Source organism: Spermophilus citellus, assembly GCF_964194105.1.
Source record: "Spermophilus citellus genome assembly, chromosome: X".
Lineage (NCBI taxonomy): Eukaryota > Metazoa > Chordata > Mammalia > Rodentia > Sciuridae > Spermophilus > Spermophilus citellus.
Window position 1 is genome coordinate 122,424,757 of NC_138190.1, and position 13,260 is coordinate 122,438,016.

The 13,260-nt window shown below is 47.7% G+C and overlaps 2 pseudogenes across 2 annotated transcripts; both read left to right on the top strand.

Moving 5' to 3' along the window:
* Nucleotides 1-780: 780 nt before the first annotated feature.
* Nucleotides 781-1,482, top strand: LOC308639290 (bcl-2-like protein 1; annotated as a pseudogene). Its single transcript has one exon. The product of its transcript is annotated as a bcl-2-like protein 1 (transcript).
* Nucleotides 1,483-11,522: 10,040 nt separating this feature from the next.
* LOC308639537 (akirin-1-like) lies at nt 11,523-12,680 on the top strand (annotated as a pseudogene). The gene is made up of 2 exons: nt 11,523-11,949; nt 12,440-12,680. The product of its transcript is annotated as an akirin-1-like (transcript).
* The last annotated feature ends 580 nt before the right edge of the window (nt 12,681-13,260 follow it).

Here is a 13,260-nt window from a genome sequence, read left to right on the forward strand (position 1 = left end):
TATTCATTATTCTTTCTCTTCTAATAAAGGATTTACTTTAAAGACCCACATTTTCTGAATACGACTTAGACACTTAGATAAGACATATGGAGGGTCTAGGATTGTGGCTCAGTAGTAGAGTGCTCCCCTAGCACAGGCAAGGTCCTGAGTTCGATCCTCAGCACCACATAAAAATAAATAAATAAAATAAAGATATTGTGTCCAACCACAACTATTAAAAAAGAGATATATGGAATGTTCCCCTTGCTTACCTAATACTATGATTTGGATTTTGGATGAGTGTTCCCCCAAAGGTCCATGGGTGGTGCGGAACGTATTGCGTCACCGTGCAGCGACCTGGCAACCTGGCAACCTTGCGACCTTGCGTGCCTCCTCCATCTTGGAGAGGGTATGCTGTATAAGTGCAGGGTTTGAGCACAGGTGCTCACCCAGATCCTTCAGCGGGCGCCAGGAGAAGGACGCGGGAGCTGTGGAGGAGTTAGGGCCTGGATGGTGTTCAACAAAGAGCGGGCCATCCTCTCAGGCGGAGGCTCCTTATTGGGAAGCGACCCCGCTCATACTCCTTAGCGGGAGTCAGGCAACTCAGGCCTGCAGGCGTGAGGGGCCCTGAGCGCGGCCTTCCTCGACGTGCAGAGAGTCAGCAGTGGCTCCAGAGGGGACATCTAAGGAACATTATCTTGGCTTTTCATCTTAGAAGAGAATCATTAAGCAGAGACCAGATTCAGTGAGTGAGCACGTGTTTTGGACATTGGACTGGTTGAGCCCATCTCTATTTTAAAAATGTCTCAGAGGAACCTGGAACTAGTGATCGACTTTCTGTCCTACAAGCTTTCCCAGAAAGGATATAGCTGGAGCCAGTTTAGCCATGAGGAAGAGAACCTCGTTCAAGGCCCAGAAAGGGCTGAATCAGAAGAGGGGTCCAGCAATGCCACCAACAGCAACCCATCCCGGCATCAGGGGGACAGTCCCATGGTGAGTGGAGCCGCTGGCCATAACAGGAGTTTGGATGCCCCAGACGTGATCCCCATGGTAGCAGTGAAGCAAGCGCTAAGGGAGGCAGGCGACAACTTTGAACGGCGGTACCGGCAGGCCATCCTTAACATGACAGCAAAGCTCTGCCTCACCCCGGAGACAGCTCATCACACTTTTGAACAGGTAGTGGACGAACTCTTCCGGGATGAGGTAAGCTGGGGTCGCATTGTGGCCTTTTTCTCCTTTGGAGGAGCACTGTGCTTGGAAAGCATAGACAAGGAGATGAAGGTGTGGTGTGTCAGATCGCAAGTTGGATGGCCACTTACCTGAATGATCACCTAGATACTTGGATCCAGGGCCATGGCGGCTGGGACACTTTTGTGAAACGCCATGTGAATAATGTGGCAGTGAATAGCTGGATGCACCAAGAGAGCTTCAACTATTATTTCCTGATGGGCATGACTGTGGCTGGCTGTGGTTCTGCTGGACTGGCTGTTCAGTTGGAAGTGACCAGACCCTGACCACCCACTCACCCTCCCACCTTGCCCCACCACATCCCTCTGTCCAGCCACCATTACCCTAGGAGAACCATTCATTACATACATCTACGCCCACCATCCTTCACTGCTTTGGACCTAAGACCTGGTTTCCTGCAGTTGGTTTTCTAGAACTCCTACACTTCTTTGACAGCTACCTTCCCGCATACCTCAGTTATCTTGGCATCAAAGTCTACAATATTTTCCCCAAATCTGTCCCATGAAGACTGAAAGTGTGGTTTTTGAACCTCTTCCACAGAAAAAGACTAGATTGCCTTTGTTTTGATGTTTTTAGCCTCAGAGTTGATTATAATTACCCATCCCTCTCTGGACCTGGGCCCCTATTCCTTCTATCTCTACCCCCTAGAACCATTTAAAAATGAGGCTACTTTTGGCTAATTAGGAATTCAGGCTGCTTGGGATAAAGCAGCCAGGATCAGGACTTCCTCCCCCACCACTGGCCTGGACAAAGTCCCCACTCCTAGTGTGAATGTTTTCCAGAGGCCTCTGCATAGAGTCTAGTCCCATCTTGGAGAGAGGACAATATAGCTCCAGGAAGTACCCCATGCAAAAGCTAGCATGGCCCTTGCAGTTTAGCACCACCCTAGTCCCTTCACCTCCTTTCTCCTTGCTCCCAGGACCATGACCGAGTGACCACCTGGGCCCAAGACTGTTGCCCCAGATATATTTATGGCCTCAGGTAAGCTGGGGTTGCATTGTGGCCTTTTTCTTCTTTGGAGGAGCACTGTGTATGGAAAGCATAGACAAGGAGCTGCAGGTATTGGTGAGTCAGATCGCAAGTTGGATGGCCACTTAACCTGAATGATCACCTAGAGACTTGGATCCAGGACCACAGCGGCTGGGACACTTTTGTGAAATGCCATGGGAATAATGTGGCAGTGAATAGCTGGACTCACTTCCTGCAAGATCATCCTGTGGCATCATTGTGTTGGGTGGTTGCCCATCAGGTTCAGGGATTCAGGGACCTCACCCCAGAGTTAAAGGGGAGATTAGGGAGCAGCAGTAGGAACTCTGGGGTCTTCCCTACCTCAGGAAGGAGTGGCAGGAAAGAGACCTTGGTGTACAGGACAGTGGGTGGGGGGCCGATTGGAAGGGCCTCTCTTGCCTGATCAGGCAGATATTTCCCCTCTGTCCAGCCTGAGCATCAGGGCTGCCAAGGTCAAAGTGACCTGGCCAAGACCCCTTCAGGCCTCTCTCGGCTACATCCTTGTCCTGTCTCATCCCTGCAGGTCTCAGCACAGCACTGGCAACTCCAGGCTCTCTGCTATACATATTCCTGCCCCTGGTCCCTGGCCCCTCAGCGGCATGTCGTTTGGACGGCACTGAAGCGGCCCATGGAGTTGGTGGGGGGGGGCGGTGGGTGCTGAAGTGGCCTGTGGTGTTCAAGGCGGCTCTGCTGAGCCCCGGTTCCCTGAAGCGGATGCACTGCGCCCTTCTGCCTGGCCCTACTCTGAGCCTTTATTTCTTGTGAAGATGAAATACTATTTTTGTTAAGCACGTGTGTATTCATGTATGAGGAGCTGCTGACTTTCTGTGCAGGTGGAGAGTTGGTGCCTGGATATTGGCGTCCTAATGCTCCTTCCCCAAGAAGTTAGTTCTTATTGGGGCTAAGGTCCAGGAAACCTGTCCCAGGGGTCTTGGCTATTGAGGGGCACCTGTTCCTCCTCCCTCCCCCACTTGTCGCAGCTCTTTAAATGTCTCTGTGAAATTGAAAGTTCAGTTCAGTAATAAACTATGTTAGCTCAGTGGGAAGAAAAAAGTTAATATTAGGAGCTGAGGTGTAGCTCATTGTTAGTTTATTACTACCTAGAATACATGCAGCCCTGGGTCGAATCCCAAACACAAAACTTATGATAAATCATGCAATGTGAATGCTACTATCATTGTATTTAGCATGAAACTTGCCAAAGTCAGTAATAGGGTCTTGAAAACTAAAGAGTACTTTAAACATTTAAACATTATTTCTGTAGTTTACTATTTCAAACTTAATTTTTCCTTCAGAATTTGTAAAACTGAGCTGGGGTTATAGCTCAGCATAACACCACTTGCCTCACATGTGAGGCACTGGGTTCAATCCTCAGCATTACATAAAAATAAATAAGATAAAGATATTGTATCCATTTTTAAAGAAAAATACTTTCCTTTAAAAAAGGAATTTGTAAAAGTAAATGGTGAGCTTTTTAATCTTTGTAGGATTTGGATGATGTTAGATTTTTGTACTCTGTGTTGAAATTAGTGCTTATTGGAAAAAAAATAAAATCTTAAAAATTTTGGTCCTGTAGACAAAACTAATGGGAGGTACTGTGGGGCCCAGAGGAAAGTCTTTAGGTCACTGGGGTCCACTGAGGTCGCAACATAAAAGGAGATTGATTGTTCAAACTTGCTCTCTTCCTTTTTCTGTCTTGCTCTGTTTCCTGGCTTATGAGATGGTTTGTTCCACCCCAAACTCCCACTATGATGGGTTACCTCATCAGAAATCCAAAGCAAAGGGGCCATTTGAACATGGACTGGAAATTCCATGGTGATTTGAAATAAATATTTTTTCCTCATAAGTTGTTTATTTTGGTCATTTCATTATAGTAATGCTAAATTGATTAACACACCTAGAACACAAGATTTGAAGTTGTACATACTAAAAAGAACAAATAAAAAATTTAAAAACACAATTACCTCAAAAAAAGATCAGATGTGGATCATGTAAATTCCCATTTTTTGTTGTCACAAAAATGATTAGTTGAACTAATTAGTCTCCACTAATAAATGGGTACAAAATTCCTCTTTATTTAACAAAATTTAAGCTTCTCTTTTCCCACAGGATTCTTAACTTTGACACATCCTTAACCTTAAACAACATTAGAATCATAGAATTTGGACTAACTCCTCACTAGGGTTTTTCAGAGAAGCAGAAGCAAGTGTGTGTGTGTGTGTGTGTGTGTGAGAGAGAGAGAGAGAGAGAGAGAGAGAGAGAGAGAGAGAGAGAGAGAGAGAATTGGCTCATAGAGTTATAGAGGATGAAATGTACAAAATCTGAAAAGTGGGTTCACAAGAGTGCCACTTCAGTTACCATTCAGTTAATCCCTATGAGGGGATTAATTCACTGATTGGGGTTGAAAGACAACGCAGCGCACTAAGAATGGAAGACAGCACACAACACAAATCAACGGAGAGGTTCCCCTTTATTACAAAAGGCTGTGGGCTTATACAGATCTAAGGAGAGGTGGCAGGGCTTAGGTAAATGATGAGTCACCCGTTTATTGGTAAGTTCTTCCAGATGTCAGTTCCGGAGCCCAAGAAGTTAGTTCTTATTGGGGCTAAGGTTTCCCGGCAGTGGGATTTGAATATTGGCGCCGGCGGGAGAATTGGCACCGGCGGGAGAATTGGCACCGGCGGGAGAATTGGCACCAGCAGGAAAGGGAAAGGCAGGAAGAGAAGCTCCTCAGATGCCATGTTGGGGTTTTGGGGGTTTGGCTGCCATTATACCTTTTCCCAACATTCCTCTCTTTTTGTTTTCTTAGGGACTGGGGCGTTTTTAGTCAGATCTGGCTGCTTCCTGCTGTGTGGGGGCGGCGTGGGGCCTAGAAGGGGAAGTGGAGAAATATTTGGGGGCAGATTGGGGGATATCATGGCAACCAGAAATAAAGCCCAGTGGCTATAGACAGCTACTTCGGTAGGGGTGAAGTCTATAAAAGTTCCCTGAAACCACAAGTCGTTGATGGCATCAAACCAGTCCTGGATGGAGGAAATTGTTGGTATCAGCCACTGGTCCTGTAACAGAGACTCTAGGAAATATTGGAAGCGTTGTCTTGACATGGCATCACCAGCACCCGAAGAAGATCAGAGCAAACAAAAACAGGATGAAGATAAAGATTAAAGCAAAGGTCAGTTTTTGGAAGAAGTTCCATGTTGGGGGACTGACAGAGAAGAGGCCAAGGGCCATGAGGAGGCTTAAAAGGACATAAAGGCTCAAGAATTCAGGATGGCAGATTAAGAGGTTCTCCGGGCCCGTTGTCTCCCGCTGTCTGATGTCTGTTGCATTCCATCGTGCCTAGTAGTGAGCTTCAGCACTGAGTGAGCTGTTCTCTTGAAGATGTTGGGAGTTCATCGGTCATCAGAGGCTGATAGTGCCTAAGCAGAAGCTGGTTGAAAGTTTGGTTAGAGATATTCCATAATTGGTCCTGTAGGAAGCGAAGCAGACAGGGCAGGAACAGACACATCAGAAAAAGGAGACACATGGGCCCTAAAAGAGGCAACAGCCATGATTGGAAGTTGGCTAAAAGGAAGGTGGCAAATGGGTTTTGGTTTGGTGGATTTTTCAAAGAGGTAGCCAGGTCAGTGAGCTTGACTACATTAGTTTCCACAAGGCCTGATTCATTGATGTAATAACAGCATTCTTCCCTTAAGAAGAGGCAGGTTCCACCTTTTTCGGCTGTGAGTAAGTCAATAGCTCATCGGTTTTGAAGAGTATCTTGAGCCAATGATGTAACCTGCCTTTGTAAAGATGCTAGAGATTCTGCCATAGAAGTGAGCGCTTGTTCAAGTTTAGAAATTTAAGTCCTGTACAACCCATAAGGAGTGTCCTAGAGCTCCACCAGAAATTCCTGCTCCTGCCGCAGATGCAGCCAGTGAGAGACCCACCATGACTGGAAGGAAAGCAGCCTGCCTACTTCACACAGGGGGAGACAAGAGAGCCTGTACTTCAGCAGGTGTATAGAGGGTCAATTGTGGGACAAGCATTACCAGTATACATGGGGCGGAGGTGTTGGTGGATAAGATAGTGGTGAGAGAACCATTACACCAGAAGAATGAGCCAAGTGGTGCATAGAGGGTGAAGTTAAAGGTGATGTTGGAGTGGCAAAACTCTGACTGGGAGACACCCAAGCCCAGGAGGTAGCGCCGGGGAATCATGGTATGGTTAGACTCCTCGGGCTCCCATAATGGAGCGTCAGGTGAAAGGATCCGGAGAGAATGGCGGGCAGATGCAGTGAAGAAATTTGAGAGGTCAGAAGCCGAGAAGTTTAAGGGAACCGCTGTAAGCAAAGGTCGAGTCAGAGAGGCGCATAAGTAGCAATGAATTGGTGCAATGGCGGGGAGGGTTTGATTTAATTCCTGGTTGTGCTGGAACAGAAGTAACAGATGGTACAGGAAGACACTGGTCTGCGTGTTCTCTTAGGAGTTTGTATAGAAGCATGAGATAGGGCAGGTAGGACACAAGGGGAGGAGGAGTGACAGGAAAGTTTTAGTTGATTAAGAAAGGCGCCCATAGAACAGCTCAAAGGGGCTAAGGCCTGAGGGGGCTCTAGGGGTTGCTCGAATTTGGGTGAGGGCTAATGGCAAAATGCCGCAGTCTTGGCTGGGCACAGAATCATGAGCCACTCACAGCTTTGTAGATTCAAACAGCGATTCTTTATTCCCGAACTCACACCGGCCTCTAAACACATTCTGGAGAAATCCAAGTTCTGCCGCACAATTCACGTCCCAAATACTTTTTCAATTCCACGAGAGCTCAACGGGAACTCAGGCAGCAGGATACGCCCTATTCCCAGCAGCAATAACCTTAAACCTGGAACTGCCTTAAATCCAGATTGTCCTAAACCGGGAACGCCCTAAACACAAATTGTCTTAAACCGGGATACTTCCTAAAACCTGCAGGATACACCCTAAACCTGGATCCACCCTCGTCCTTGAGCAGGGTCACCTTTCTCAAACACACATGCAATGTCACAGTGAATTTCCAAGGCAAGTCCATTTAACATGGGGTACGCTGGCAAGGAAATTTCGATGTGTCATTCCTATTTGGCAATGGCCCTCAGCAGCAAAAGATTGGGCCAGGACAGTATGAGATCAATAGCAAGTTTAGTGAGACGATCCTTGAGAATGCCATTAGGCCTCTCAACCTTACCTGAGGGTTGGGGTCAGTGGGGGATGTGGAGCCTCCAAGTGCTGTTAAGGCCTTTGGAAACTAGTTAAACAATCTGAGAAGTGAAGGCTGGACCACTGCCTGACTGGATGGAAGCAGGAAGATTGAACCTAGGAGTGATCTGCTCAATTAGGATGGAGGTGACAGTGTCAGCAATTTTCCTGGAGGTAGGGAAGGCTTCTATCCAACTATAAGAGAGTGCTATCCCCAAATCACAAACAGTTAAATCCTGTGTCAAGGCCTGACCAGAGGTAGGGACTGTCCCTGAAGCCTTGGGGTAGGCCTGTCAATGTCAGCTGTTGAAACCTAAAGAGTGTAAGGTTTTCCCATGTGAAGGCAAAGAAGTCAGGATGGAGATGTCTCAGACCTAGGGATCAACTAGATCAGGGGGCAATGGCACAGTAGGTACTGTCAGGTCATTAGAGAGGGTAAGAGTTAAAGGCCGAAGGAGATGAGTGGTAGTATTCTTGGGGTGTAATTGGAGGGTGGCTCCTAATAATTGGAGAACATCTCTGCATAGAAGAGGAACTGGACAGGATGGAATGACCAGAAGAGTGAGTGAATGGGTGTCTCTCCAGGGCACAAGCCAGCTTTACAGTTCTGTTTGGGGAAAAGGGTTTGTCATCAATCTCTATAACTGAGACCTGGGAGGGAAACAGAGGCCTAGAATGGACAGGCAAGACAGAATAGGTAGCCCTCATGTCCACAAGGAATGGACTTACCCGCTGCCTGGAGCACTACTCTAGGCTCGGAGAGGGCTGAGGGGGTCTTTTAATCTGGGCTTCTTCAGTCTTCTGTGAACCTCAAAAGTTCAGGAGAAGGGACTGCCTGACTGGTCATACCCCTGCGTAGAGGCGCTGAGGAAGGGCCAGCCAATCTTCCAATGTCCTGTCTGCTTACAGGTGGGGCATGGCCTGGAAGGAGGCTGTGGGTTTTGGCATTGGCGAGCCCAGTGACCTTCGCATCCATATTTGAGGCAAGCCTCTGGTGGAGAGGAATGCTGGTTCCCCTCTGAAACTTTTTCTGGAGATGTAGGCCTCAGGGCTGCTGCCAAGGCCTGGGTTTGGGGTGTTACCTTTTTTTCTGCAATGGAGCCTGCTTTAAAAGCCATTTTTTGAGGGTCCTCCTTAACTCATTTGAGGTTTTTTTTTTTTTTTTTTTTTTATATCATAGGCCAATTGAGAAATGAAATGGGTTGCTAACACTGTAGCCCTGATGGGAGACTCAAGATCTAGCTTAGTGTATTTGGTTAGGGCCTCTCTAAGGCAGTTGAGAAATAAGGATGGATTTTCATCAGGATTCCTGGTAACGTCCTTCAGTTTATCAAAGTTAACTACCTTATTAGAAACTGCTTGCATGCCTGGTATAAGATATTGGACCATGCGAGCACAGTGATGGCGACCTTGTTGGCCATCTTAATAGTCCCAGTTAGGTTCTGTTAGGGGAACAGCTGCTTCACTTGTGGGGAGGGTCATATCTGTTAAACGAATTTGGTCAGCATGATCTCGAGCAGCCTGCTAAATGCGGGCTCGCTCATCTCGGGTCAGAGTAGAGGACAGAACAACATAGACGTCATGCCAGGTGAGATCATAGGTCTGGGAGAGATATCGGAATTCCTTAATACAAGCAGAAGTGTCAGCAGAGAAGGACCCAAGACGTTTTTCAATCTGGGAAGGATCTTGAAGCGAAAATGGGACATGCACTCAGACTATCCCTTCAGCACCAGCTACTTCCCTGAGAGGACAAAGGAACTGTGAGTTATCTGAGAAGAGGGATCAGTGGGACTGGGTGTGGGCACTGACAAGAGAAGAGAGGCGTGAGTAGGGGGAGGGAAAGGGCTTAAAAGTAGAAGAGGTGAGTAGAATTGGGGGGGAGGCTCGGAGGGATCTGAAGATCCCACCCATTGCAGCCAGGTGGGACTCATCCTGCCTGCCCGTTAGAACCAGGTGGCAAAAAGGAGGTGCGCACGAGTCAGGGGCTAGCGCGAAAACTGCCATGGCGCAATGAAGGTGAAGGACGGCGGCTTGCCCGCCGGCTGAGGTGGGATCCCGAGGCCTCTCCAGTCTGCCAAGGGTGCACCACCAGCCCAACTCGCCCACTGTGCCAGGGAGGTGGAGCACCAGCGCACGTGTCTGGTGGCCAGGCAGACTGGAAGCACACAGACAGGGCCAGGGGCAGTGGCGGTGGCAGCGGACAGGAAGAAGAGGGAGGGGAGGGGATGTCTCCGAGGAGGAAGAGGAGGGGAAGTGCGCAGACAGGGCCTCGGGTGGCGGCTGCAGCAGGGAGAGGGAGGGGACGTGGACGCGGTACAGCTGGGAGGTAGAGCAGACATGAAGAGTGGAGGGAAGGGCGCAGAGGGAAGGTTGGGAGCAGAGAGTAGAGGGCAGGATGGGAAGATCTGAGAACCTCCTTCTACCCTTTCAGGCGCTGGCAATAGTTAAAAAGGTCCCGGAGGAGATTTGGATCTAACGAGCCTTCTGGAGGCCAGTGATTTCCATTATCCAGTGGATATGTGGGCGAATCTTGGGTACAGAATCTGATAAGAATTTTGGGCTTAATGTCTGGTGTAAGGAAGAGTGTGGCCAGATTTTTTATTAGATATTTGAGAGGTGAGGCTTCAGGTACAGATGAAGAGGTGCCCATAGTCACAGGGAGAGAGAGAGAGAATAAGAGTAAGAGAGAGACAAAGGGAAAACCTGGGCCAGAATAGCTTCCTGGAAGTTCAGGGTCAACAGGGGTCAAGTGGGCATCCCCAAAATGAACAACCGTTGGGAGGAAATACAGAGGGCACCACCCAGTCGTCACCAGTGAAGTGCGATCTGTGAGGCCAACAGGGCCAGGACCGCGGGCAACCTGACGTCAGGAAAGTTTTTTGGAAGTTCAGCTGAACGTAGCTCCGGTGGGATGAACGTAGCTCTAGCAGGTTGCAGCTCCCGTGGGGGAGGAAGAAACTAGGGAGCCTCTTGTGTAAACCCAGAAGCCTCATGCCCCAAAGGGAAGCGGGTCGCCAGAGGGTCCACTGCGGCCAGTGAAGGTCTTAGTGGGGTGCATTCCCTCCTCCCTACTGGGCGTCAGGAGCATGCCGGATGATCACGGTCGCGTCCCCTGCTGCTAGCCTGAAGGGAGTTGGCGAGCCAGGAAGGGGGAACTTACCTAAACCAGATCAGTGGTGAGTGCAGGGAGCCAGTGCCCAAAAAATAGACGAGGGCAAAATGTGTCGGTGGTGACAGCGGTGGCGGAGACGGTGCTTGGTTTGTCGAGCATGCCATCTCCTGGGTTTCTAGCACCACTGAAAGATGCCGCACCACACTAAGAATGAAAGACACCACATGACACAAATCAATGGAGAGGTTCCGCTTTATTACAAAAGGCTGTGGGCTTATATAGATCTAAGGAGAGGTGGCAGGGCTTAGGTAAATGACGGGTCGCCCATTTACTGGTAAGTTCTTCCAGATGTCAGTTCCGGAGCCCAAGAAGTTAGTTATTATTGGAGCTAAGATTTCCTGCTAGCAGGATTTGAATATTGGCACTGGCGGGAGAATTGGCACCAGTGGGAAAGGGAGAGGCAGAAAGAGAAGCTCCTCAGACGCCATGTTGGGGTTTTTGGGGTGTGGCTGCCATTATACCTTTTTCCAACAGGGGTGCCTCTTAAAAACCAATAATATCTCCTGAACGTTCTTGCATTGTCTCACAGGTAAGCTTTTGGGGGATACCTCATATCTAAACCATAACAAGATTCATGGAATAATTCATGCTATATTTCAAGTTAAGAGCTTTGGATGGTAAAATTTCCTTTTTCTTGGGTAATGTCAATCTTTTGGTATAATTGAGACATCAATTGATTAGATCAATCTATTTTACTCACAGTCTACTGTCTTAAATGTTAATATCATCCTAAATATCCAGAATAATCGCTGAGAGAATATCTGAGTATTATAGCCCATAATACCTTTCCTTAAGGACTTCTGAAAAATTCGTTAACCACAAAAATGAAGATCCCTAATGAACTGTTGAATGTTGAATCTTGCTTTTTTTTTTTGCCCTTGTTTTCTCCTCCCTGTAAAAGTCATGGGGGGATGGTGGTTGTGAGTCCCATTGAGGAGCCAGAGCTTGGGCTGCAGCAGCCACCCCTGGGCCCTGGCCCCTGGCCCCTCTGCGGCCTGGCTTGGGGGGTGGAGCTGAAGCTGTCCATGGAGTTCCAGGCAGCGCTGCTGAGCCACAGTTCCCTGAAGCGGTGGTGCTGTGCCCTTCTGCCTGGCCTCACTCTGGGCCTCAGGACCCCTGATGTGGAGCAGCCGCCTCCACTTCAGATGCAGACCCCACTGCTGACTCTCCAGCAGCCCACCCCACCTGGCTGCGAGTGGCACTGGAGCAAAATTTTCAGAACATAAAACAAGAATATAGTCATTATCAGAGGTGGAGACATTTAGAAGTTGTTCTCAATCAGAATGAATCTTGTACTTCAGAAAGCCAGCCTCACTCTGAAGCCAGATTTACAGATAGGTAGTTAGTGTAATTAGGTAAATCGGGTCTAATATCGAGTATGATAAAGAAAATGGAGGCCATTGTTGAGAATGGAGTCCAGGAAACCAGAGCAGCACTTGGGGAAATTGAAATGTTAATGTCTCCAAGCCATCCTAAGGAACTGTTAATGAAGCAGCTCCCAGCAAACAGGGAAGTGCTAATCCTGCCCAGATTACTCCTATAGTCCACCTAACTACCACCTTTTGGGGCTTCCCACCTGCATTCTATCACTGCAGGATAAAGGGGAACAAAAGAAAGGAGTGTGGAAAAGCTGAAAGAAGACCTTAGCTATACAAAAGGGAATACCTCCCCCTTCCCCAAATTCTGCCTTTCAGGTCCCCTTCTTCCTCTGGGGAGAAGTCTTTTCTGCTGCCCTTTAATAAAGCTTCTACTTTCCACTTGCCCCAGCGGGGTTCTCTGGTGTTATACTTCAGCATTGGGAAAACAAGGACGTGTTACTGGTAAACAGTGGTAACAACTCCTCAGCATTAACAGCACCTGGTTCTCCAAATTCCTCCTGGATGAAGAAGGACCAACCCATCTTTACCCTTCCACAAGTTAGAATACTATGTGAGAGGCTTTTAAAAGACTATGAAGATAAAATTCTGAAGGAGTATGAGCAAATCCTCAACACCAAAGTAGCAGAACAGTATGAATCTTTTGTGAAATTCTCATATGATCAGATTGAAGCCAGATTTACAGATAGGTAGTTAGTGAAGTTAGGTAAATCGGGTTTAATATCGAGTAAGATAAAGAAAATGGTAGCCATTGTTGAGAATGGAATCCAGAAAACCAGAGCTGCACTTGGGGAAGTTGAAATGTTAATGTTCCCAAGGCCAGGAATCCACCCTAAGGAACTGTTAATGAATCAGCTCCCAGCAAACAGAGAGGTGCTAATCAAACCATCCCAGGCCCTTCCTGCCCAGATTACTCCTTCAGTCCACATATTTCCCACCTTTTGGGGCTTCCTACCTGCATTCTATCACTGCAGGATAAAGGGAAACAAAAGACAAGAGTGTGGAAAAGCTTAGCTATACAAGGGAATTCCTCCCCATTCCATGGATTCTGCCTTTCAGGTCCCTTTCTTCCTCTGGGGAGAAGTCTTTTCTGCTGTACTTTATTTTTTTTTTTTATTTTATTTTTTAGAAAGATAGTAGAATGAAACAGACATTATTTTTTTTTTAAAGAGCGAGTGATAGAGGGAGAGAGAGAGAGAGAGAGAATTTTTTAATATTTATTTTTTAGTTCTCGGCGGACACAACATCTTTGTTGGTATGTGGTGCTGAGGAT